Source organism: Schistocerca americana, chromosome 8 (assembly GCF_021461395.2).
Source record: "Schistocerca americana isolate TAMUIC-IGC-003095 chromosome 8, iqSchAmer2.1, whole genome shotgun sequence".
NCBI lineage: Eukaryota > Metazoa > Arthropoda > Insecta > Orthoptera > Acrididae > Schistocerca > Schistocerca americana.
In genome coordinates, this window is record NC_060126.1 from 43,777,099 (window position 1) to 43,803,537 (window position 26,439).

At 45.0% G+C, this 26,439-nt stretch overlaps 1 long non-coding RNA gene across 1 annotated transcript in view; it reads left to right on the forward strand.

The window, feature by feature from the left end:
• LOC124544604 overlaps nucleotides 1-26,439 on the forward strand; it is a 46,046-nt gene that overhangs the window by 8,700 nt on the left and 10,907 nt on the right. The window contains exon 2 of the long non-coding RNA XR_006967549.1: nucleotides 8,833-8,943. This is a non-coding gene — a long non-coding RNA (uncharacterized LOC124544604). The remainder of the gene's footprint in view (nucleotides 1-8,832; nucleotides 8,944-26,439) is intronic.

Consider the following 26,439-nt stretch of genomic DNA (forward strand, 5'->3'; position numbering starts at 1 on the left):
GCCGTCTATAAAAGACGGACCATTAAGTTTGTTCCGCATGATGACATACCATACATTAACCCACCGAAGACGTTGATGGTCAACTTGCCGTAAGCAGTGGGGATTGTCCACACTCCAGTAATGCACCTTATGCTGGTTAACGCTACCATGGTTTGTGAATGTAGACTCATTGGAAAATAGTACCTCAGCAAAGAAAGTGGGGCTCGTTTGCACTTGTAGACGTGCTCATTCACGAAACACTACCCAGTTATGGAAATCGGCGTCATGTATTTCTTTATGCAGTAACACGTGGGTTGGATGATACTTATGACGAAGCAGTATTGTGACAACACTACCTACGAACATACCGGAATCACGGTGTAGTAGCCGGGCGTTTATCCGTGGGTTCTGCTACACTGCCGCTAGTACAGCTATTTCATTAGCTTCTCCTGTAGACCGTTTGCTTCGTTTCCTTTTGCAGGTGTGTACGCTGCCATCAGTCATAAAGGCGTTCACTTAAAAAAACCAACGAGAGAGAGCTTTCTCTGGAAAGCACTCGGCATACGAGGCAACAACAGTCTCAACATTTCTCCTACATCCTCCATAAATCAGCATTATTTCAATTTTTTCTTCTGTGATTGTAACATTTAACATCCACTTGCACGTCTGTTCTCAAAATGATAAGTAGGTGTGGAGGCAATAAAAACTGGGCAAGTACTGTAATGTTTAGAGTCGCTACGTCTGCAGGATACGTGAGCTCCGGTCGCAGTGTACTGCCTGTTATGATAGTCGTAGTTGTCTACACGGCCACCGTGGCGTGACGAGTGGTCCCCTGTTCGATATATTGGAGTAATACAGAATTGCGAATGGGGTTTGCAGTTGCAAGATATGAAAAACTGGTCTGTCCTACCCTCGCAGCATAGAGGTGGTGTCCCACGTGCCACTGGATATTCAGTGGTCATTGAGTAGCATGTCGGAAATTACGATTGTGTACCCATTTCTACTCCTCCGATTACAGCGCCAACTGCGGCGAAACGAAGGAAATGCTTCAGACAAAACGGATGCAGATTTTCATGTAGAATCGTAATAATAAACGAGGGTTTCCAGTGAAGATTTCAAAGTTGGGCACCATCACCCACGCACAGGTCGAGTGTGGTATCGTTGCATATCGCATCCGAGACCAACAAATTGGAATTATAACTTTTTTAATCCGATGTGTAGTTTTCGATATATTTCAAAGTATTCAGTTTGTTAGGTATGTTTGCCACTGTTAGCATCTTTGCACACCCGAATTCATGAGTGATGCGTATTCTTTCGCTGTCATAGTTGTTTAACAGTATCTACTACTTGGTATCCAGGGTGAATTATCAGTCATGTGTTCAGCATTCAAATTACCTTTCTACTTCCACTGTTAGTCAAAAATATTTCCATTAGGAAAGCAAAGAGTAAATCTTGCGTTATTTAATATCGTGCTTAAAAATAATTTTTGTGGCGTATAGCAGTGTTGAGAAAAGATTATAGGGCATGTTTGTACAAGTTACTTGTGCGGCATTAAAAGCATTACGCACTTAATACTTTTGCAATACGCAAATAGAGTAGAGCCCAACTATCCGTTGCGAGGTAGCAAACAGCTGTAGGGTCTAAACGAATATTTGGGAGAAAATTAGAAACAGTTTCCATCTACAAAAGTTTCATATAAATTCAGTAGAGCCGTTTTCTAACGTCGTTTAGTTTTCGATATGCAACAGTTAGCCAATGTGTGATTATGACAAAGCCAGTCTGAGTATTATTGACAATTATTCTCTACATTTAATTTAATTTGCAGATAGCCAGATTAACTTTAGATTAAATTGGGAAGCGTGATAGCTAAGACTATTCTAGATAAAAATACATTGATCAGCCAGAACATTATGGCCTCCGACATACTATCGACATAAAACCGTTCAGACATTAGCAGCTTCACCTGTCGAGCAATGACTGCTAGTCAGACACACCTACGATATATGCAGTGTCAGTGGGCGTGCTGTCCGTGTGTACAGGATGAAAAGTATTTAAACCGACAAACTCTGGGAGATTGTAGGGGACATCAAAACAAATATTTTTCCCTGATGTCATTTTTTCCTATGAGGATTATTTAAACCGGTGGAGGTCGTGTTACGCTCTTCAGTTGTTAGAGTTCGTATTACGATCTTCAGTTGTTAGAGGGCGTATTAGGCTCTTCAGTTGTAGGCAACTGCTGTCCACCAGTATAGTAGTGCATTCTCTCTGTTTACTAATGGAGCGATACACCTGGTTCGTGCGTACTACGTAGCGCACCACAAGGGACGAGCTGCACAGCGGGTTTGTCAACAATAATATCCTAATCGCCGTATCCCGCATCATACGACATTTGCTGCTATGTACCAACGTCTGAGTGAGACCGGGTCATTTAGCAGATTACCTGGACAGGGACGCCGTCGCTCGGTAAGAACGCTGCTTGCAGCATGTGGAGCGGGATCCTTCAATCAGCACTCGTGCAATTGCACGTAACATGGGGACGAATCAGACGAATGTAAGAACAGTCCTTCGAGAGCAATTGTTACGTCCACTTCACTTACAGTGTGTCCACAACCTGAAACCAGTTGATTATCCACCCAGAGCACAGTTTTCGCAATGGTACCTGGAGCAGTGTGAAATGCATCCTACATTTACATCCTCTGTGTTGTTTGCCGATGAAGCAACGTTCGGGCGTGATGGAGCCTTCAACATGCACAATTCGCATGTTTGGAGTGAGGATAACCCACATGCCACAATTACTAGCCCTCAAGTGCGGTTCTTCGTTAATGTGTGGATCGGTGTTGTTGGGGACTGTTTAATTGGGCCGTATCTGCTACCTAGACCATTAAATGGCGGACACTATTACAATTGCATTGCCAGAGTTGCTGGAAGACGTCCCGCTCTCTACAAGACAACGCATGTGGTTCCAACATGACATTCCTGGACCGACGGTTCCCAGAAACATGGATTGGCAGAGGTGGTCCTGTACCATGGACTGCTCGATCCCCATATATGTCCCCTCTGGACTTTTTTGTGTGGGGAGAGATGCACAACCTTGTTTACGCAACTCCTGTTGCATCAGAAGATGATCTTGTTGCCCGGATAGTAGCACCAGCAGGAACAATTCAGTATTACTCCTGGGGTTTTTGCCCGTGTCAGACACAACATGATCCGACGGTGTAACCTTTGTTTACGTGTCAACGGAGATATTTTTGAAAATATACTGTAATTGAAATTGGGTTGTGTTAATGTGTTGTCTCTTGGTGATAAAAAAATGGAAAAGTGTTTGTTGGTTTAATTAATTTGCCGCCAGAGAAATCTTGCTCTACCGGTTTAAATACACCTCATAGGAAAAAATGACATCAGGGAAAAGTATTTGTTTTGATGTCCCCTACAACCTCCCAGTCGGTTTAAATACTTTTCACCCTGTAGAATGTGGAAGGAGCGCGATCCGTCTGAATTCGACCGAGGGCAGATGGGCCGGAGGCTCGGCACGAGCATTTGGGAAACTGCACGTGTTGTCGGGTGTTCGAGGAGTGCTGTGGTCAGTGTCTTCAACACGTGGCGAAACCAGGGTGAAACCCCGTACAGATGTCGTGGGGATGGGCGGCCACCTCTCATTACGGATGTCGGACGTCGGAGGCTGGGCAGACTGGTTAAATAGGGCAGGCGGCGAGCTGTACGCAGCTAATAATAGAGTTTAATGGTGCGCAGAGTACAAATGTGTCTGAACACAAAGTGTACCGAAGGCTACGAATGATGGGCCTCCGCAGCCGACGACCCATTCACGTGCCAATGTTAATACTACGACATCGGCAGCTACGACTGCAACGGGCACGTGACCATCGGCAGTATAAGTTGGCGCAGCGGCAGAGCGTTGGATGGTCTGATGAATCTAGATACCTTCTTCATCATGCCGACGGGAGACCGCGATCCCGTCATCTTCCAGGGGAACAGCTCCTTGATACCTGTACTACAGGACGGAGACAAGCTGGCGGCGACTCCATTATGATCTGAGAAAAATTCACGTGGGCATCCATGGCTGCAGTGGAGCTCGTGCAAGACACCATGACGGCCAAGGGGTATCGTACACTGGTTGAAGAGTGTGATGGTGTGGTCCGAGAAACACAGTGCGAGTTGTTCCAGTTGATATGGTACCTCCCCCCCCCCCCCTCCCCCGAGAAGGTGCTCACCGTTCCCCTCCCAGAAATTCATGAGAATTAGCAGACTTGTGTTTGTGTAGATGGAGCGCCAACTCCCTCCACAGACCTACCAAGGCCTCACTGCTTCCAAGCCACGACGTTCAAATGGTTCAAATGGCTCTGAGCACTATGCGACTTAACTTCTGAGGTCATCAGTCCCCTAGAACTTAGAACTACTTAAACCTAAATAACCTAAGGACATCACACACATCCATGTCCGAGGCAGGATTCAAACCTGCGACCGTAGTGGTCGCTCGGTTCCAGACTGTAGCGCCTAGAACCTCACGGCGACTCCGGCCGGCAAGCCACGATGTGTCGCGGCTTGAATCCGAGTCAAAGGTGGAGATATGGGCTATTAGGTAGGAGGTGCTCATAATGTTCTGGCTGATTAGTGTACACTAACGACATTGTAGTCGGAATTTAAAAGTACTTGCTTTGCCATTGCCAGCGAGAGACTTTGTCACACGAAGTTTTAAGTTAACAAGTAAAATCATGTAAGTTTCAACCTTTATGTGCAAATCATACGTAACATGTTTATGAAAAAAGAAGATGACTTCGTTAACAAAACTCTAGAAAACGGGAAGAAACTTTCTTATAAATATTTATGACTCTTTGCAATGTAAACTACGTCCTTGCTTTTGATAAATCTGTGAAGGATGCCTGTGTAACATGCGAGGAACTGAATTTAAAAAGTGGAAGTCTCTTTCCGGATGAGAATGTGAAAAGAGTGGCGTCGCCGAACTTCTGGTGCATAAGCGCAGAGCCAAAAAGTTTTAGACTTCCATTAACGATATCATTGCCAAACCTGTGTTGGAGCCTAAACAAAATGTTGGAAGTCTAAAACTTTTTGGCGCTGCGCTTATGCACTAGAAGTTCGGCGACGATCACTCTTTTCACATTCTCATCCGGAAAGAGACTTCCACTTTTTAAATTGATGCCATGGTTAACATCTCTTTACCTCACATTCCTGTTGAAGACACCTACTATTTCAGACAATTTACGTGGAAGTTTCTGCTGTGCTTAACCACACATCAGGGGATGGCGGGATGACGGTAAGAGAGGAAAGAGTTCAAACAATGTGTGTGCGATTTTGAACTGGTGCATCAAAAATATGATAGGCAAGAATGTAAAAATGTTATACAGAACAAAAATTAATACTCTGGTTAGGATGATGACGGCACTGTGTGAGATCATATGATTCAATGAAATTAAAGTCTTTTCCAATTACTCGTTGATGCCGAATGACAGGGATCTCGGGATTGTTAGCAGGAAGCTAAAGAAGGAGCAAAGATAGTATACAGTGGCAGACGTAGCTGAACTGGTGAAGCATTCCTAAAAAAATGATAAGTTTTCTTCAAATGCAAGTGGATTAATTTACCGACTACGGTTCCTGATGGCCCACATTGCGTTGATTTGTACGGTAAAATCGTTCATAGACACCTGAAAAGGGTTCTAAAATACCATGAGCTGTACAAACTTTGGAACTCCCTTCAGAGAAAGTCAACATATCTTTACTGCCTACATATAACAACAAAATGGATGACATTGCGAAATATTTAGACTGTATCCCTCAAGACTAGATATAGTTTTAGAGTTCAGTCGCATCATGGCGAACAACAACGGCATCTCGTGATGTAGATGAAAATGATTGAGTAATGCAACCTTGTAAAACGTCTAGTATTATTCAGAAAAAAACTCCGTCCGAACAGGCCTTCGAAGGCCCAACGGTACCGACCGGCCGCCGAGGCTTCTCCAGACTACAGGCGGATATGGAGAGGCAAGTGGTCAGCACACCGCTCTCCTGGCCATATGTCAGTTTACGAGACCGGAGCCGCTACTTGTCAAGTATAAGGCTGACCCTGGCTGTTGAGACACCAGTCCCACTGTGACACAGCCTGCCGGAGTGGCCGAGCGGTTCTGGGCGCTACACTCTGGAACCGCGCCACCGCTACGGTCGTAGGTTCGAATCCCGCCTCGGGCATGGATGTGTGTGATGTCCTTAGGTTAGTTAGGTTTAAGTAGTTCTAAGTTCTACAGGACTGATGACCTCAGCAGTGAAGCCCCATAGTGCTCAGAGCCATTTGAACCCACTGTGACACAAGGCGGTGAATGGCTGTCTCATAAAATTTCCGGGGCTGCGATGTTAACCAGCTCCGCATGCGAAGCTGGACATCGTCGTCCAAGGAGAATCGTTTGCCCCTCAGAGCCTTTTTAAGGAGACCAAAAATGTCGTAATCACAGACAGAGAGGTCCGAACTAAACGGAGGGTGCCCGTCAACATCCCTTTCGAATTTCTGCAGGAGTGCCGCGGCTGTGTTGGCCGCATCAGCCTTTGCACTGTCGTGGAGCAGAATGACCCCACGGGTGAGTTTGCGTGGTCGTTTTGATTTAATAGCTTGGCGAAGGGTGGTCAAGGATTGCGAGTGACGCTGGACGTTCACTGTTGTCCCATGCTGCAGGAAGTGAATGAGAAGGGGGCCATTTTAGGTCCCCTTAAAAAGGCTCTGAGGGGCCAACGATTCACCTCAGACGACGACGTCCAGCTGTACGTGCGGAACTAGTTAACATCACATTTTATGAGGCAGCCATTCACCGCCTTGTGTCAAATTAGGAAAGCGTCTCAACAGCCAGGGTCAATACAGGTAGTGATTTCTGTAACTACACCTCCGGCTCGTTTCTTTTTGAACGCCCCTTATAGCTCTCAGTTTGCCTCACAGGGGCTGAGTGGATCCCGCTTGCCAACAGCACACGGCAAACAGGATGGGCACCCAACCAAGTGCAAGCCCAGCCCGACAGCGTTTAACTTCGGTGATCTGACGGGAACAGGTGTTACCACTGCGGCAAGGCCGTATTATTCAGAAATTAGTGCCAAAAATCTGTCTTACAGTAAAAGATGTTTATATTAACGATTCTGCTGTAAAACAATTAACTCAGTCTTAAAATTAATTTGAACACCCAGTGTACTGCAGAAAGGAAACATGTCCAATCAACAGATTCGTCTCTCTCTTTCGCCTTATGCCACTGATGACATTTACATGTATATACACTACTGACCATTATAATTTCTACACTACGAAGATGACGTGCTACAGACGCAAAATTTAACGGACAGGAAGAAGATGATGTGATATGCAAATGATCAGTTTTTCATAGCATTCACACAAGGTTGGCGCCGGTGCCGACACCTACAACGTGCTGACACGAGGAAAGTTTTCAACCGATTACTCATATACAAACAGCAGTTGACAGGCGTTGCCTGGTGAAACGTTGTTGTGATGCCTCGTGTAAGGAGGAGAAATGCGTACCATCACGTTTCCGACTATGATAAATGTCCGATTGTAGCCTATCGCGATTGCGGTTTATCGCATCTCGACATTGCTGCTCACGTTGGTCGAGATCCAATGACTGTTAGCAGAATATGGAATCGGTGGGTTCAAGAGGGTGATACGGAACGCCGTGCTGAATCTCAACGGGCTCATATCACTGGCAGTCGAGATGACAGGCGTCTTACCCGTATGGCTGTAACGGATCGTGCAGCCACGTCTAGATCCCTGAGTCAATAGAAGGAGACGTTTGCAGGAAATCAACCATCTGTACAGTTCGACGACGTTTGCAGCAGCATGGACTATCAGCTTGTAGACCATGACTGCGGTTACCCTTGACGCTGCATCAGGAGCGCCTGCGATGGTGTACTGAACGATGAACCTGGGTGCACGAATGGCAAAACGTCATTTTTTCGGATAATCCATGTTCTGTTTACAGTGTCATGATTGTCGCATCCGTGTTTGGCGACATCGCGATGAATGCACATTCGTCATCGCCGCACTGGCGTATCATCCGGCGTGATGGTATGGGATGCCATTGGTTACACGTCTCGGTCACCTCTTGTTCGCATTGACGGCACTTTGAACAGTGGACGTTACATTTCAGATGTGTTACGACCCGTGGCTCTACCCTTCATCCGAATCCCTGCGAAACCCTACATTTCGGCAGGATAATGCACGACCGCATGTTGCAGGTCCTGTACGGGTCTTTCTGGATACAGAAAATGTTGGATTGCTGCCCTGGCCAGCACAATCTCCAGATCTCTCACCAATTGAAAATGTCTGGTCAATGGTGGCTGAACAACTGGCTCGTCACAATACGCCAGTCACTACTCTTGATGAACTGTGGTATCGTGTTGAAGCTGCATGGGCAGCTGTACCTGCACACGTCATCCAAGCTCTGTTTGACTCAATGCCCAGGCCGTTATTACGGTCAGAGGTGGTTGTTCTGAGTACTGATTTCTCAGGATCCATGCACCCAAATTGCGTAAAAATGTAATCACATGTCAGTTCTAGTATAATATATTTGTCCAATGAATATCCGTTTATCATCTGCATTTCTTCTTGGTGTAGCCTTTTTAATGGCCAGTAGTGTATATAATAAGGAAAATTACCTACATAAAGAAATCAGAAAAGCATGTCAGGATATAAATTACATTAAATGGGTTTTATTTAGTTTTTTTTGTCTGTAATTGATAGTAGGATATGTGGACACGTTGCCCTTCTGCAGTAAGCGGTCGCTACAGGCGGGCAGCTAGCTATGTAACGCTGACGTCTGTTTGTGTGCTCAGGTGGAAGCGGCTGTCGGACCAGCGGCTGGCGGAGCTGCAGACTCTGGTGGCGCTGCAGGCGATGGGCCACACCGTGCCCGTGGGCGCGGGCGTCGTGGACCCCAGGGCCGTGTGAGTGCCGCGCCGATACTTTCAACGTTTCACGAGGAATAGTAAGCATCTTAGGAGGTTGTAGTGCAGACTAATAAACGAAAACGTTCCACATAACATGTGTTCCACTGTTACTGGTTACAGAGGTACAGCCGTCAGAATATAACCCAAAGGAATACTCACAGTCTGCGCTGATATGAAACTTCCTGGCAGATTACAACTGTGGGCCGGACTGGGACTCGAACTCGGGACCTTTGCTTTTCGCGGGCAAGTGCTCTACCAACTGAGCTACCCGAGCACGACTCACGCCCCCTCCTCACACCTTTACTTTCACCAGTACCTCGTCTCCTACTTTCCAAACTTCACAGAAGCTCTTCTGTGAACCTTGCAGAACTAGCACTCCTGTGAAGTTTGGAGGACGGGGCGTGAGTCGTGCTTGGGTAGCTCAGATGGTAGAGCACTTGCCCGCGAAAGGCAAAGGTTCCAAGTTCGAATCTCGGTCCGGCCCACAGTTTTGATCTGCCAGGAACTTTCGAATACTCATAGTGTCGTAGAGTTGTGTACGACTTCCTACACAACGGTAAGCATTGGTGGGCTACAAAGTTGTGTGGCAACCGTCGTATACAAAAGCTGGACAGGAGCAGAATAATTGTAACACCCCACCGGTGCTTGTCCGATTTTTGCGTGTGTTCGCCCCTGACAAACAACTTACAGAGAAATTGGGAGTGGAACTATACGCAAAAATGGATAACGCTAGATTTAAATGTGGCCCTGTAACCCCTAATTAATCTGCGGTGGTAGTGTTGACGATAAATCACACCTATTTTTACTTCCGAACATGAACGATTACGAACACTTAGGGTGTTCAATGACATCAAACACATACACAAAATAAAATAAAGCAAAATGCTGAATTCAGGATCAACTACTGAAAGTAAAGGCTCTACTGAATCACAATAATTTTATTATAACCTTAAGATCAATGCTGAATAAAACATAATGAACAATTTACAAATTATCCTCCTAACTGGCATTGGCAGTAACTGTGTTAAAATCGGTCCAAAACGCGATCTCTTATAACACTCCAAAGTACTGTGAAACCTCTGTGGAAACAGCAATTGCAATTGATCCAACTATTTAACGTTACTCCTAACACAGGCTGAAGCGGGAGCGATCTCACCGTAACATTCCTGTTGTAGCGCCGGTCTCTGACGGCGACGGCGCAGCCGTGCGATCGGCGTGTGGCGTCTCGCAAAGTACAATCCTACCCTATTCGAACACCAGACTGCTGTCCGTAAACTTCCCTAATTGCGACAATGTTTCCGCCAGCAATGAGTTGGCGCGGCTAGCGTCCTCTCAGAACGAAAGACCAAGAGGGGAGACGACTTGGCTAACGACCTTTCAGTACGACAGCCCAGAACGGAAGGCCTCTACCAAGAGACCAGCAAGATCGCTCTTCATCCTTATTTTCTCACCTCAACTTTTACTGAGCGAATCACATCAGTAGAAGCTCTTGAAATACCCAGTTTGCCAGTGCCAACCAATGTACGGCCTGAGAATAGAACTCTTTTCCACAGTTCTTTTATTTCTACAAAATTTCACGAGTAAACTCCGCCCTCGCGCTCTGGGAAGAACCACAGCTGTGGGCAATAACACGTTTACTGGAAGTTTTCTCCCAAGAGACCACTCGAGATTTTCCCGGCAAGATTCCCGTCGTAGCGACCACAGATTCTTGCATTGAATGTTTGTTATTTGCAATTCCTGGCCTGCCCCACTTGAGTTACTCGAAGGTGTAAAATTAGTGGGACATAGGCGAGAGCACGCACAGGAAAGTCCGTCCAGCTATCCACTGCTCTGTTTTGGTAAACACTGGAACACCTGCCGCCGCACGTCCCTCAGAGGTTGGTGGCCGCTGTGGCGCGTCTAAACGGATTACAGAAATCCCCCAGTTCACCATTCATACCGTTAGGCTGTGGCCTTCGGCGGCTAGGTGGGGACGTTGCCGAGCTCCGTCCCGCGTACTGCCTTTCCACAAAATCTTATAATTACCAAATCGCGGAATTCTCGCGTGCCGATGCCTTTCCACATAGATTTCCTACACCGTAATTTAAAGTATTACTCCAACAAAACCTAGTGTCACGTTAAATGGACTCATGTAAGGTGCAAGGTCGTTGCCATCTTACATAATCATTAAACGAGTTAACACAGTAAATATGAGATTTACTTAACTTGTCTATCTCCAAGTGTGCAAAGACTCATTACAAATAATGCAGCACAAAATAGGGTCCAGCTCTCAATGTCAACAAGTAAGAGGTACTACGAACCAAAGCACAAAAGGTGGGGCCGTCCAGGGTGGCCGAGCGCTTCTAGGCGCTACAGTCTGGAACCGTGCGGCCGCTACAGTCGCAGGTTCGAATCCTGACTCGGGCATGGATGTGTATGATGTCCTTAAGTTAGTTAGGTTTAAGTGGTTCTAAGTTCTAGGGGACTGATGACCTCAGCAGTTAAGTCCCAAAGTGCTCAGAGACATTTTTGAACAAAAGGTGGTGTCGGAGTCGCGACTAGGCCGCGTCTGTCTAGCGTCAAGTAGCAAAGTGGCTCCGAGTGTGGGTGGGCTGTGTGGCTGCTGCTAGCCATTGTATATTGGGGGGCGCTTATCGTACGGAGCCATTGGAGGAGTGGTTCAGTGTGCGTGCACCATTGGGTGCACCAGTTACTGCATGATCCCTAGCGGCATCTGACGTAAACTTACGTTGCCCTTGCCAACTTTGAGACTCCAGTAGGGTGGTATCAACACGTGATATCGCACACAGAAGGTGTTATGCAAATGATTAAGCTGCAAGTTGACTTTTGTAAATTCACTTTTACAACTTCAATGAACTACTGCATTCTCTTGGCAATGTGTAGCTCTTCTGGTGTCGCCTGACGTCTTTTATCAAGGAGCAGTATTCATAATCCGAATCATAAATTCGTTTGTCGCATTTAAATTTTCTTCGCAAACTTCGCCTTTCAATCATCCTAACAGGCATTGATATAAAAGGGTAAGGCCCGAGGACCTTTGCAGTCAAGAAACGTTACCATTTTTTCCAAATACATCTTATGAGGAATGTTGGAGTTAGACGATTTGTTAACTGACAACCAAAACGCTGGAAGAACATACCGATTCTTGTAGCCAGAAGCGCCTTCCCCGATAAACATGAGAACTCGTTTTTGAGGACTTCCATACTACGGCGCCCTGTAAGACGACACGGTAACACAGCAGGCCGAATTAACCGATTGCCTGTCATATCACACAACAAACATAAAGCAAAGTGCTCTTGATAGTACACTGGTGTCCAAAAGTAAAGTAAGAAACCGAAATTTTGCTAGGTTGCCACAAACAGTAAATCAGGTGAAAGTAAAGCAGAAACAATATTAAAAAATGCATAACGGAGGACAAAAATGTTCTTCGTTTTAATCCAACCCAGCAGATTTACACACACATTCCGACAACTAGTTAAAGCGCTCAGTATGGTGTGAGACCGCTTCTGGCAGCAGTAGAGACAGGGCATTCTGTGAATGATGTGGTCAGTCTCTTGTTGAGACAATAATTCAGCTTCTTTTTGTGTAGCTGCTCGCAAGTCTTGGAGAGAGGTTGGTGGATGTGATGCAACCCGTGCTCTATGGGATTCAAATCATGGGAGCGTACAGGCTAAGCCCTATGTTCAATATCTTCCGTTTTCAAGAAAACATCATCCACCCGTGCTCTATGGGGTTCAACATTATCCTTCATCAATACGAAGTCTGGGTCTACAGCACCCCACAACAACGGTACATGAGGTCCCAAATCTCGTCACGATATCTGACAGCAGTTAAACCTTGTCGATTTAAACATAGAGTATCAGGAAGAGGAGGGTAAGTGGTCAACATAATCCCTGCCCACACAATTAAGGATCATCCTCGATATCGGTCTTTTTCCATAATGATTGGTTCCAGAAATCCTGCTCCACGTTCCCTCCACCGTCGAGAATCACTGTCCAGACGAATTCGGCACTCATTTGTGAGAAGAACGTTGGCCCCTGTCCGACAGTCCATGTGGCGTAGTGACGGCTCCACTCTAGACGTTCCCTTCTGTGAAGACGCGTCAGAGGTACACATACAGCAGGTCTCTGAGAATAAAGGTCACTGCCGAAGCCTTCTGTACACCGTTTGCTTCGCTTCAACACGTCCAGTCGATGCTGTGAGCTCAGATGCCTGTTGCCGTGCAGTACTAAGGCAGTACTGTCGTACCTTTACAACCAAATAACGGTTCTTTCTCTCTGATGTTACTCGTGGTCGGCCCCGTTCAGTCTTCGGGATACAGTTTCGATCTCTAAAAACTGTCGCCACCTCCGAAAAACAACAGAACAATTAACATTAAGCCATCGGCCTACATCATTTTGCTACTGTCCTGCTTCCATTCTTCCCATGGCCCCCCACCATAGAGAACCTCGTAAGCGTCTTCTCTGTGCCATACAGCACTGTCTGTGACTGTGTACGCTGTGGTGTGTGGATGTGGGCGTACACAGCACACATAGGCGCCCTGACATCATTGTTGGCGTAGTTGTCCATTGACCAGAATCCCATCATCCGTGCAGGACACGATCGTACGGACTCCTGCTGGCAGTTTGTATGATTATATGGTGAGCTAGACACCACACTGGGAAATAGCGGTTTGTTGTTTTAATTTTGGAACCCAGTGAATATGTCGACAAAGCCTCGTGGGTTTACGTCAGACTATAGATGTGCGTTACGAATGTTGCTGACAACTTCACAAGTGAAACTGGTTTCGTCATTTAACAATATTCATGAGACAACTCGTCAGTTTCAAATTAGCCAGTGACATAATTCTAATCGACTAACTTTATCTCCTTATCTAAGGTGCTGAATCTGCTGTAAATGATAAGGACGGAGGCTCTGTATCCATAGTGTACGCCATATTCTTGTGCACTGAGGTGCAAAGAGTCATGGGATACCGCCAGACATCGGTCAGATGTGCTTTTTCTCGCGTAGTGCAGCAACTCGAGGTGGGATGGATCAACAGTTGTTGGAAGTACCCTGCAGAGATACTGAGCCGTCTACCTATATAGCCGTCCATAACTACCCAAGTGTGCACGAACTGACATCTCGATTATGCCACATGAATGGGATTTATGTCCGACGATCTGGGTGGCCAAATCATTCCCTCGAGATGGCCAGAACCTTCTTCAAACAAATCGGGAACAGTTTTTAGCTGGTGGCATGGCACGTAGTTATCCACGAAAATTCCATCGTAGTTTGGGAAACTGATTGTTTACAAGTAGCCAAACATAACCATTTCCAGTCAATTATCGGTTCAGCAGGTCCAGAGCACCCAATCAATTCCACGTAAACACAGCCCACAGTATTATGGATCTATCACCAGCTCGCACAGTGTCTTGTTGATAACTTGGGTCCATGGCTTCGCGGGGTCTTCGTCACACTTGAACCCAGCCGTCATCTCTCACCAGCTGAAATCGCGACTCAATAGACCAGGCCACGATTTTCCAGTCGTCTCGGGTCCAACTGTGTAGTCACCAGCCCAGGAGAAGCGCTACAGGCGATGTCGTTCTGTTAGCATAGGCACTCATAACGCACACGTACGTCGTACGTTGTACACTGACTTCTGCGGTTACCCCAGGCTGCGTTGCTCGTCTGTTAGCACTGACAACTCTATGCAAACGCCGCCGCTCCGGATCGTTAAGGCCGTCGGCCATTGTGCTGGGAGCGGTGTGGGACAGTGCTTGAAATTTGGTATTCTCGGTATACGCTTGACGCTGTGGATCTCGGCGGAATATTTAATTCCTAACGATTTCCGAAATGCAATGTCCCACGCGTCTAGCTGCAACTACCACTCAGCGTTCAAAGTCTATTAATACCCGTCGTGCGACCACAATCGCGCCGGAAACCTTTCCCCATGAATCACCTGAGTTCAAATGACAGCTCCGCCAATGCACTGCCCTTTCGTACCTTGTATACGCTGTACTACCAGCTTCTGTAAATGAGTATATCACTATCCTGTGACTTTTGCCATCTCAGTGTACATCAAACTATCTAAGTGAGTTACGGGTGTTATTGATAGAGTCAGGAGTGAAACTAGCTGTTGTGTACATAGTTCCGCAGAGTCAGCACATACACAACTTTCCCACTAGAGCGCGCCCCGCTAAGCACAACAGCGCAGGCGCAGCGCTCGTCCGTCTCCGCACTACGAGATGGCGCCGCCTTAGAGACGGACCAAATTCTGCTTCCGCCGATCCGCGTATTAATATGTAACGCAGCCAATGAGATTGCTGCTAACATAGAATGTTTTCTCCTCGCGGATCACACTCGCACAGTGATACGTGAACGCATGAGGTATTATTACGAGTGTACAGACCTCTGATTGGCCAGTCTGCATTTGTCTGCACCAACCTGTACGAGTCTGCATTAGTCTGTACCAGTCTATAGTAAAGTTTTAGTCTGCGCCTAGTAACATTATCATATTCCTGTACATCGCCATGAAGATAAATGTATGGACACTTTGTCAAGTTCAAAAAATGGTTCAAATGGCTCTGAGCACTATGGGACTTTACACCTATGGTCATCAGTCTCCTAGAACTTAGAACTATTTAAATTTAACTAACCTAAGGACATCACACAACACCCAGTCATCACGAGGCAGACACTTTATCAAGTATCAGAGATATGTGAGAATAAGATTAACGTACCAAGACCAAAGGAACCTCAGATTGTCAGTTGTAAACAGCATCCAGAATCAAGTTACGTAATGTCTATGCTTTTTATTATTTTAATAAATGTGTGTGAAAATTAATCAAGTTTAAAGTTGGTCACCGTCAATCTGCTACTCTAAGCGTGCAAGTGGCATTTCTGTCATCTGACCTAACGGCAGAAGATAAACACGCCACGATAGGACCACGATACATGTTGCTGACACTCGCCTACTTCGTTAGAGCGACAAGTCAAATAATCTGATGGTGTGTGTACCGAAGGTCTTACAGTATGCACACCACACTAGCCTCATTAGTTAGCAGTATTCATGAGACTCCTCAATGATTTACAACTAGGCACTGACAGAATCCTAATCGTTTACCTTTTAAGTTCCTCTCTAAAGATGTATGTGGAACACTGGTATGTCTAGTAGTTCTGTGTGTGCTTGCTGACGGACCTCGAGTACGTTCACCCAGTTGAATAACGTCGTCTACTTCACGCACACCACGTTCAGGTGAGATATGACTGTAGGGCAGTGCACCAACCTCACTCTAATTATCAAACTACGAGAAATCTGGTAGTCTGCCGTAAGGAAATCATCTGTTGTATTCTCTAAAAGCAGCGTTTTCACTGGCAAACTCGCACACGTGTGACAGGTATTGTGTTACATCAGCGAACAAGTAATTCTAAAGACGCGTGATATGCTTAAATGATACAGCAGAAGTGGCCAACAGGTCACAGTCGCACATGAAAAATCCTCTACTTGAAACTTCGAAACAAAATCGCCATTCCATAAATAAACCTATAACAACAAACTTTCCTGTGCAACCAGCTGTAAACTCTGTAACCAATAACAAATGCATCACATGTTACATGTAATCTTTCATTTTTATTAGTGTATAGTACCATTTCCTAAAATATTTACTCATCCTCGTGAAACGCTCTGTATAGGCATCATTGTTCTAAGAGTTAAGGAACATTAAAAGAAATAATTCTTTCACTTTGTTTCATACTGTCCTGAATCTTTTCTTTATCTTGCTAAGCTTTTAGTCCGTATTTAACTACTACTCCCAATATCTTCTAACAGTAATACGTTTTGAACGTTTTACTCTCTACTCTACTTTTGTTATGTTGTGCTAATCTTTCCTCTCTACTTTTTTACTACCCGTCCCTGAAGCAGTGACTCATGAAACCATTACCCAAGAAGAAATCTGCCAAACAACTTCCCGACTCCAGACCCATTTACATTCTACCTGCATTATCCAAGGTTTTAGAATATACAGTCTACCAACAGGTTTAACATCAAATAACCTTGTAAGGCGTATACCAGTCGAGTTTCCGGAAAAATCGCAACATTACGACCACTCCTATAATAGTGACTGACGGACTGAAACAAGCAATGAACGAACAACAGCTACAATTATGCACTTTTTTGGATTTCAGCGATGCTTTCACCACTGTCGATTTTGACGCTCATATTGCTCAGTTCAGTATTTTTATTCTAGTGCTGTGCAATGGTTCCACTCGCACCTTACATATATACAGTATATAATGATTGGAATTAAAAGGTCGCAATATAGGGATGTCATATCAGAGGTTCCACAAGGATCAGTATTGGGACCATAACTTTTCTCATTATGTGTTAATGACGTGTCAACCATTCTCTCCTACTGCAGAATCACCTACACTCTCACGACCTACAGTTATATCTAAATGGGTCCAACAAGTTCAATACAGCCATCCATCTTGTAAACGCTGATTTACTTGCCTTACCTATATGAGCGCCGAAAAAGCAAACTTAGTCGCATACAAAAGACTTATTACCAGTTCAGAATGTTCTCCACCCTCACTTCTGAACAGCACAGAAATAACCTTTTGCTCTTCTGCAAAGAACTTCAGGTTAATCCTGGACAATCACTTAGACTGCATTGATAACACAACTTTGATTTGTATGAAGACTCAAAATCACTTCGTTCACTACAGAAATATAAAAAAGTATTTTCTTTAGAAGTTAAAAAGAAGATGGGTGAGTCGCTAATACCCGTCAGACTATGACGACGCTATTGTGCAAGGAGTTCCGTACGAAAGCTGAAGCAGCCTAGAATGGCGATTAATGCTTGTGTACAACATAGTTGTGATGTACGCTATTTCGACCTTATCACCCCTGCCTATGAACCGTTACCATGGTTTCATGCCGATAAGCGTAGAGACTATCATACGGTACGTTTGCTCTATCGTCTTCTCAACCACTGCCCTCGCTCATATTTAGCTTCAACTCCTCTCTGTACCACCACATAACACTGCCATGATTTTCTGTGTCAGGAACCCGACTTCGGAACAATATTCCTCAAAAAACAGGAGAAATTAAATTCCTTCAAAAATTCAAAACACAGTTAATGACTACCTTCTGCTACAATAGCTATCTCTCAAATATACTGGTCTGCTGCTTAGACTTGTCAGTCCCCCCTCCCCCACAGATCTTCCCTCACACATGTTGACATAGTTCTTTATATAAATTCTGTTCTCTCCTAATAGCCGCTGTCACTGTCATTCGAATCTTCTTCTCTTTCTTTGTCCCTTTTTCTTCTATAATACTAAGCATTCAGAGGTGTTAAATCAATCTGTATCATTCTTAATGCCTACTGCTGTTGTTATCATGGTTACTATTAGTGTTATCTATTATTTTTATTATCGTTATTATTGTCACTTATTATTTTTATTACTACTACTACTAGTAGTACTACTATTATTATTTCTGTGAATGTGCAATATCTTTTGTATATGTTGTTCCTGGCCAGATGTAATGTAGCTGGGCCAAATAAGCCATAAATAAATCACTAAATAGGGACTTTGATACTCACAAACAAACCCAACAAAAGCCATAGGTCAGGGCGGCCAAAATTTCAACTCGCAGCCAGCCAGTGCCTTGGCACTTATACCCGCTGCACATTTCCACCACTATCATGCCACGTTGCCTGAGCGATTGTAGGGCGGAGAAGGGAAAACTGCGAACGTGACGAATGTAAATGGCAGTGCAGTCTCACTACATAAGACTTGGTTTCACATTTCACATTTCGGAACGACATAGAAGACAGTGAAAGAAATTTTCAATGTTATTTAATTATTTTTGGCGTGTAGAAGACATAATATAATTTTTATCTGGTTCAAACCGTCGGTATAGGACAGATGCAGACAATTCCGCAGACTATGGCACTTTAGTTGCCACGTAGTCATCACTTATTTAATTTCATAGTCGATAAAAGATCTTTCTCATACATATGTCGATCGAAATAGTGCAGCTCGTTTGCAGCATCATTATGGAGACGTGGAAACTCTAAAAGGTATGCAGAAGTCCTGGCAATTTTTAATGTAAAAGAGTTTGACATTAAAACGGGAATTACCTTCCAGGTCAATCAGTTCCATCTGCACATGCGTGGCGCTCTTTCACGTGAAACGGCGAACGGTTTCGAAAATAGACTGAAAACAGATGTAAGACTGATAATATCTTCGTAACGTTTAGGGAACCACAGTTGTAATTAGGACAGGGTCACAAGGAATTCTTTAAACGTAGTGTTTTGCTTTAACTGTAGTGAGATTAGGGAACTGGATTTGTTCATCAGAATGCGTCGCTTCTATAATGCGATTTCTCAAGATCGACGAAGACTTGTACAAGGTGCTGTTTGTGTAGAAAGGATTGTTGGATTTCCTTCTTCAGCAGGATGTTGTTTTCAAAGGTTGAACGATACCTCCGAAATCCACACTGGGAGCGACTAAGTAGGTTCAGCGTTTCTAGGACCCAAATCAGTTGACCGTGTGTTCTCGTGCCTTTCCTATACATCTAGTAGGGGCCAACATGTGGCCTTTCCCTAGTTTTAGAAGGGACACTATCCTCCACGAGTCATGAAAGTCCCTGGTCAACCGAGTCGCATTGAAAAGGGACAAGAGTATTCCGTTTATGTCCTGGTGCTGTAACATGCTGTATGGGATTCGATACTTACCTGGGGCAGTATCCTTGACCCGAGACAGGGTACACTAAATCTGTCACAAGGAGAAAGGGCAATTGTAATCTTCAGTGTCGGTAGAATTAAAATTTCAACCAGCTCTCTCCACCAATGCTCGATGGCAGCGGAAATCTGAATGTCGATTTCCATTGGCAGTGACTGAACCACAATTATCCGCTATGGCATTCGCTGTTTCCACGTGTAGATTGTAGATACCCTTGCCGAAATACAGCAGTTACAGGTCGTCTGGAACATTTGCCAGATATCCTCTGTATGGCTTCCCATACCTTTGAAGAGTTAGCGGAACGATTGATCGAGCCCAGAAACACTTGCCTTGTTCTCGCTGATTTCACTGTTCGACATGGGTTCTATTTCTGATATTAAAGACCGAGCGAGGTGGCGCAGTGGTTAGCACACTGGACTCGCATTCGGGAGGACGACGGTTCAATCCCGTCTCCGGCCATCCTGATTTAGGTTTTCCGTGATTTCCCTAAATCGCTTCAGGCAAATGCCGGGATGGTTCCTTTGAAAGGGCACGGCCGATTTCCTTCCCCATCCTTCCCTCACCCGAGCTTGCGCTCCGTCTCTAATGACCTCGTTGTCGACGGGACGTTAAACACTAATATCCTCCTCCTCTGATATTAAAGTATGTGCTTCTAGACCATTTTACCGTGGGAAATTCAAATATGTAAACAAAATACCGTTGTCAGGGATACTTTTTATGTAATATGTATATATATGTATATTCACAATTCATGGCAAACACAGAGACGTTATAGAGAAATACGGGTATGTTGCCGCATCCAGTAGTGATAGAACGTGACAATTTCTTGTGCAACAGCAGGTGGGAAGAATCAGATATCATTAGGTTATCCCCCGCAACACCTCTGTCATTAAGACCACCTGAAACATCTCATCAACTCGATCGGCGACAGCCGGTCGCTGCCTCGGCAGTAAAGCTTCACGCCTCCTAGGGGCAGGTGCATCGAGTTTTCAACAGTTGTGTTAGCCGCAATTTGTGTCAGTCTTAACGAGTGGGTGTTTTGGCTGACAAGTAACTGTCATATTTCCGAGCACGGTTGAATTTTTTAGTTCCTGTGTGTAAACTGATTGAGCCTGGTGCTGAAGGTAAAACGACTGCTTGTTTTTACACATCAGTGTTCCTCTTGTTCCCTACTATTAATTTAATACAGGTGTATTACCAAAGTGGTATTTTTAAATTTGCAGAAATGCCACGTCGTCGTGGATGTCAACATAAGCCGGACAACTTCTGCTACATCTGTGGGAAGTTCACTTTTACCAGAAATAGGAAGAAAATTTCTTCAGTCATAAAGGAAGCATACAAACATTACTTTGGAGTAGAGGTAGGAGACCAAGATAAAGAATGGGCACCACATTTCTGTTGTGCTACATGTTACTGCAAACTAATTCAGTGGTGGGAAGGTAAAGAGAATATGGCGTTGTTTGCTGTTCCCATGGTGTGAAGGGTGTCTAAGGACCATGTTACCGATTGTTATTTCTGTCTAACAAAAATTCAGGGTTTTACAAATAAAAAGTGGAAGAGGCACATTGTTTACCCAGTTCTGCCTTCCGCGAGAATGCCAGTGCAGCATTCCGACAACCTTCCAGTACCGTCAAGTGCTCGAGGTCAAATTCCGAGTGGCAGTGAAATAAGTAGTACTGAAGAAATCACAGATGATTCTTTATATCACTGCACAAGTGGGTCATCGCCACATTTGTTAACACAGGCAGATTTAAATGATTTAGTACGTGATCTAGGACTAAGTAAACAAAAGGCGCAGCTGCTTGGTTCAAGATTACAAGAGTATAATCTACTGCACCAAAGTACTAAAATCAGTGTGTTCAGGCACAGAGAACATGTCTTTATTTATTATTTTTCAACTGACAAAGCACTGAAATTTTGCAGTGACGTTGCTGGCCTGATGAAAGTGCTGAACTTCACTTATATTTCACAGGAGTGGAGACTTTTCATAGATGCATCGTAAACAAGTCTGAAGGGTGTTTTGCTCCATAACGGAAATAAAATACCCTCTGTTCCAGTAGCTTACGGTAGTTTGACAAAAGAGAATTACGAATTCGTATAAAGGATGCTAAATTCATTAAAATACAATGAACACAAATGGAAAATATGTGCAGATTTCAAGGTAATTGCTATGGTACTGGGAATGCAACAAGGCTACACGAAGTATGCCTGTTTTCTTTGCGAATGGGATAGTCGAGACCAAAATTCTCACTACATGAAAGAGAAATGGTCTAGGCGAAGATGGAAAGTTGGCGAAAAGAATGTACAATGTGGAAGTCTGGTAGCTCCTGAATATATACTACTTCCACCGCTTCACATCAAACTTGGCCTGATGAAACATTTCGTGAAGGCCATGGATCCAACAGGCTGCGGATTTGCATATCTAGCTACCAAATTCCCCCGTCTTTCAGCTGAAAAAATAAAGGAAGGTGTATTTGTGGGCCCACAAATCAGGGAGCTGCAGAAAGATGCAAATTTTGAAGCATGTTTAACTGATAAAGAAAAAACCGCATGGGAATGGTTTAAGATGGTGTCGGAAAACGTCCTCGGAAGAAGAAGAGCTACTAACTACAAAGCAATGGTGAAGGATACGATCAAAGCATATCAGGATTTGGGGTGCAATATGTCTTTGAAGGTACATATGATGGACTCTCATCTGGACTACTTCACAGAGAGTTGTAGTGACGTATCGGATGAACATGGGGAAAGATTCCATAAAGACATTTCTACCATAGAAAGGCGCTATGAAGGGAAGTGGGTACCTTCTTTGTTAGCAGATTATTGCTGGAATATCATTCGTGAGAAGAAACATTCGCAATACAAGAGAAAAAAATGATGTGCATTACAAGGCAGTGGCTCATTGTTTGTCAATTTTCTGTAATTTCTCATCTCAAATAAATGCTTCAAAGTGTATACACAGAGGTTACTGTGTTATATGTTAGATACCACCCTCCATTAATGTGATGAACTTATTACATCATAAAGATGTGCATTCGTTTGTCGAATTTCACCTCACGTTTGCTGCACTATATCAGAAACTGAAAAGAGAAATAAAATTGCGATTACTCATAAACTATCCCTGACATAAAAAAACCAAAAACAGTTTTCAATTCAGCACTCAAAATACAACTAGGATCACAATATTTTTTTTATCAGAAATAGAAAAAAGGTTTTTTTTGTAGAACAGTGTTTTCTGTCGTGCCTTTTCGCTCACGATTCAGAACGCTGCGAGATTCATAGCAGAAGGTTGACGTTTGAATCGTCACAGGGCCATACGTCTCTCCCTGACGGTGGAGCAACACTCATCTTTGGACTGTGGGACAGGCCGCCTCCGAGGTTGGTTTGAAGACTTGGGGATGGACGCATCAGCCATCCAGTGAGCCATCCAGTCCTGGACCCTACCTCGACGTTCAAAAACAGTCTCCAGTCCACTCTGCTAAACATACACCTTGGCGCTTCCTTTCAGGGACAGCTCTATCTGAGAGGTGAATCCACATAGGGGCGTGGCAACTGGAATCCAAGTCAGCGACCACTTTCCAGTGTGCAGCATCGACAAAGGCTGGAGAACAGAAAGCAAAGGCTATGGCCGAGAAGACCCCATGATAGTCCAAAAGTATGTACTACCACCATCATTAAAATAGGCATAACTCCTCTGACATAGTAAGGCACTTCACAACCCTACGCCTGAGGCATGTTGATGAAGATCCACATAGCACATTGTGAGCATTAAAATCTCCTACAAGTAGGAAGGGTGAAGGAAGTTGTGAAATCATTTAAGAAAGACCGACCCTATCCCAAATTTCGTTGGACGGCGGATACACACTACAGATGGTAAGAGCAAATGGAATATGCACCGTGAGAACAACTACCTGAGAAGCTGCACTGAGGGAGAGAGGAGTATTACGTGTCATTCACAAAGACAGCCCCTCCATCTTTAGCTCTGTCTCCACCACAATCTTTCCGATGAGGACTGTATCCCTGAGCATAGGGATGTTTAAAGTGCCTTTCCTGTAGACGCAGACAACGGGGCTCCTCCTGTGCCAACAGTCTCAGCTCCTCCATTTGTGTTCATGTTCCACTGAAGCCCAGGAGCCATCTGTCTGGGGGATTTATGGTTTCCTCTCGCTTGAACCCGCTTCAGAAGGTAGAAAGCCCAGTAGACTCAAGGGTTCATCGAAGCAAAGTTCTAAGTTCACGGCCGTCATCCTCTAAGTGTTCCTGGATGTGACGATCTGCTTCGATTCTGCCTTCTTGATAGTACGCTTATCCTTAGTCTTCTGCTTCAAATTCGACGACGTGAGGTATGCTGTGACATCCCAATGTGCAGCACGTGCCCTGCCAAGCTGGTAGTGCCAGGAGAGAAAGCAGTGGTCACTGTTGGAGTTCACGTGAAGACAGCAACATCATGAGCGAAGTTGTGTTCACCGTTGGAGTTTGGGTAGAGACAGCAACAGCGGGAACTGAAGCAGTGGTGACCGTAGGAGTGTGCGTTGAAACACCCCCGTTTAAATTCCTTTATTGGGTTTTGCGTGATTTACCAAAGCCGCCAAACAGTTGATTATTATAACTATATGACTGTGTGCTTAATGGTTGAAAGGCTATCGGTTTTTTTCTGCTGTGGTTTCGGGGGTATTTCAACCGAGTGCGGCTGTTCTGAGACGGAATAGTTAATGATTGAAAGATTGTCTATAACTAAAGACCATAAAGGTTGCGATGTACAAACTGATATGAATTTTCTACTAACACACAAATTCTGAAGCAGTTGCTACCTTCGCCTTACACTTTTAATTACGGTTATATCTTTTTATTGGTTGCTGATTTCAAGTACTTCATCACAACAATCCTCACTGCAATCCATGGGCCGGCCGAGGTGGCCGTGCGGTTAAAGGCGCTGCAGTCTGGAACCGCAAGACCGCTACGGTCGCAGGTTCGAATCCTGCCTCGGGCATGGATGTTTGTGATGTCCTTAGGTTAGTTACGTTTAACTAGTTCTAAGTTCTAGGGGACTAATGACCTCAGCAGTTGAGTCCCATAGTGCTCAGAGCCATTTGAACCATTTGCAATCCATGGTTGTTGCTGGCCGACGCGGTTGACGCGAAACACGTAATTCGGCACTTGTCACTTTTGGTTTCATATCACTTGCGAATCGGTATCGATGAGGGCCCACCCCACGACGATCAGGGGGGCGCGCTCATTTGTCATACTCCGGTGGATTTACCGTTTACTACTCACTCGACCACCATTCTAGCCCGTCTCTCCAGTACCACTCCTCGCTCTACACACTAGTCTTACTGCCTCCTGCAGCGCTCGACAATCGACTCCTGTCTGCTATCGACCTGGGTGTCGGATAGTAGCATCTATGTTTGTGGGATCACGGATCCCTTACAGCGTGAAGACGGCAACAGTTTCATCTGAACTGTCGCTGCCACAGATGTCCTTGCAAAAGCATTTCTTGGTATGAGGGTCCACAGGTGACGTCTGGGTGGAAACACATAATCTATTGTTTCTTCGCGAGTACTGCAGCAAATGATGTGACAGACTTTGGGGTTGAAGTGATTTGCACATCATTTTCGCTCCAGCGTATATACACGTTTAGTCACCTTTAACTTTTGGATTTTCTTTTCTTGGTTGTACACCATACAGTCTCTGCTCCAAGCTGTATGTAGACCTGAACAATTGACACAAATGTCAGGGAAGGTGTACATAGTTCCATCAGCATGGGTGTCCATACAACACTGTACCACATGTAACTCTTCCATTACAAACGAGAGTCGTGTGCCCGAATTTCTGGCACATGAAACACTTCATAGGGTTGGGGAAGTACGGTATGGCTTTATTAAAAACCCCGCCTTAATATGATCCAGCAAAGTCGGCGAACTGAACGCCAGTGTAAATGAGTCTGATTTTCCCAGTTTTTCATCCACACGAGCATTAATTGCTTCACCTCAGTAACCCCTTCGTCAGCCCATTCCTCCTGTAGTTCTGCAGTGTCCATGTGCATGATGTCACTGCATGTGACCACTGCTTGACTGTAGTTAAGGGCGCGGTGCTGTCCAGCTGCAGTAGGACACCCAAAACTTCAAGAGGTTGTTAACTCACTGTGATGCAGCTGTTTCCAACAGCAGTGTGCCGTTACGCAAATGTTCAACAGATTTGAGACTGCAGCCGATACATCAAGGTCCTTCTGGGTATAGAAGGGCGATACCTTCCCAACCATCTTGTCCCCTGATCACAACAGACATTTTGACACTCTGGGTGCTCCGTGTTACGACACAGTGCCTGAACGTTTGAGGGAGATTTCTCACGAGGTCTATCTCCTGTCTCGCTTTGAAGGATGATTGTGAGTACTACCCAACAGACAACCAAAATTTTCTGGAGGAAGTTCATAGAAAGTCGTGGATGCCATAGTGAGCCCACCAGCAGTTGAGAAAAGAACAGTTCGCCCAGACAAAGCATGACTGAGTAAACCTTATATAACTAAGGCGCGGCAGGTGCACCAGAGGTTGCCCGCTAATGACTGTTCCACCACAACAAGTATGTATCACACTGGCACGCAGGACATCGTAAGACTGAGAGTTTTTGTAATCCTCGCGACCTCGGCGGTCAAGCCAAGATCCCCATTCCCTGTGGTACACGACGTTCCACCGTCTCACCGGACAGTGATCGCTGAAACATGCCCAGAGCTTCGCGGTTTGCGAGTCCCCACCTCAGGAACCCTGGGGTCGCCAG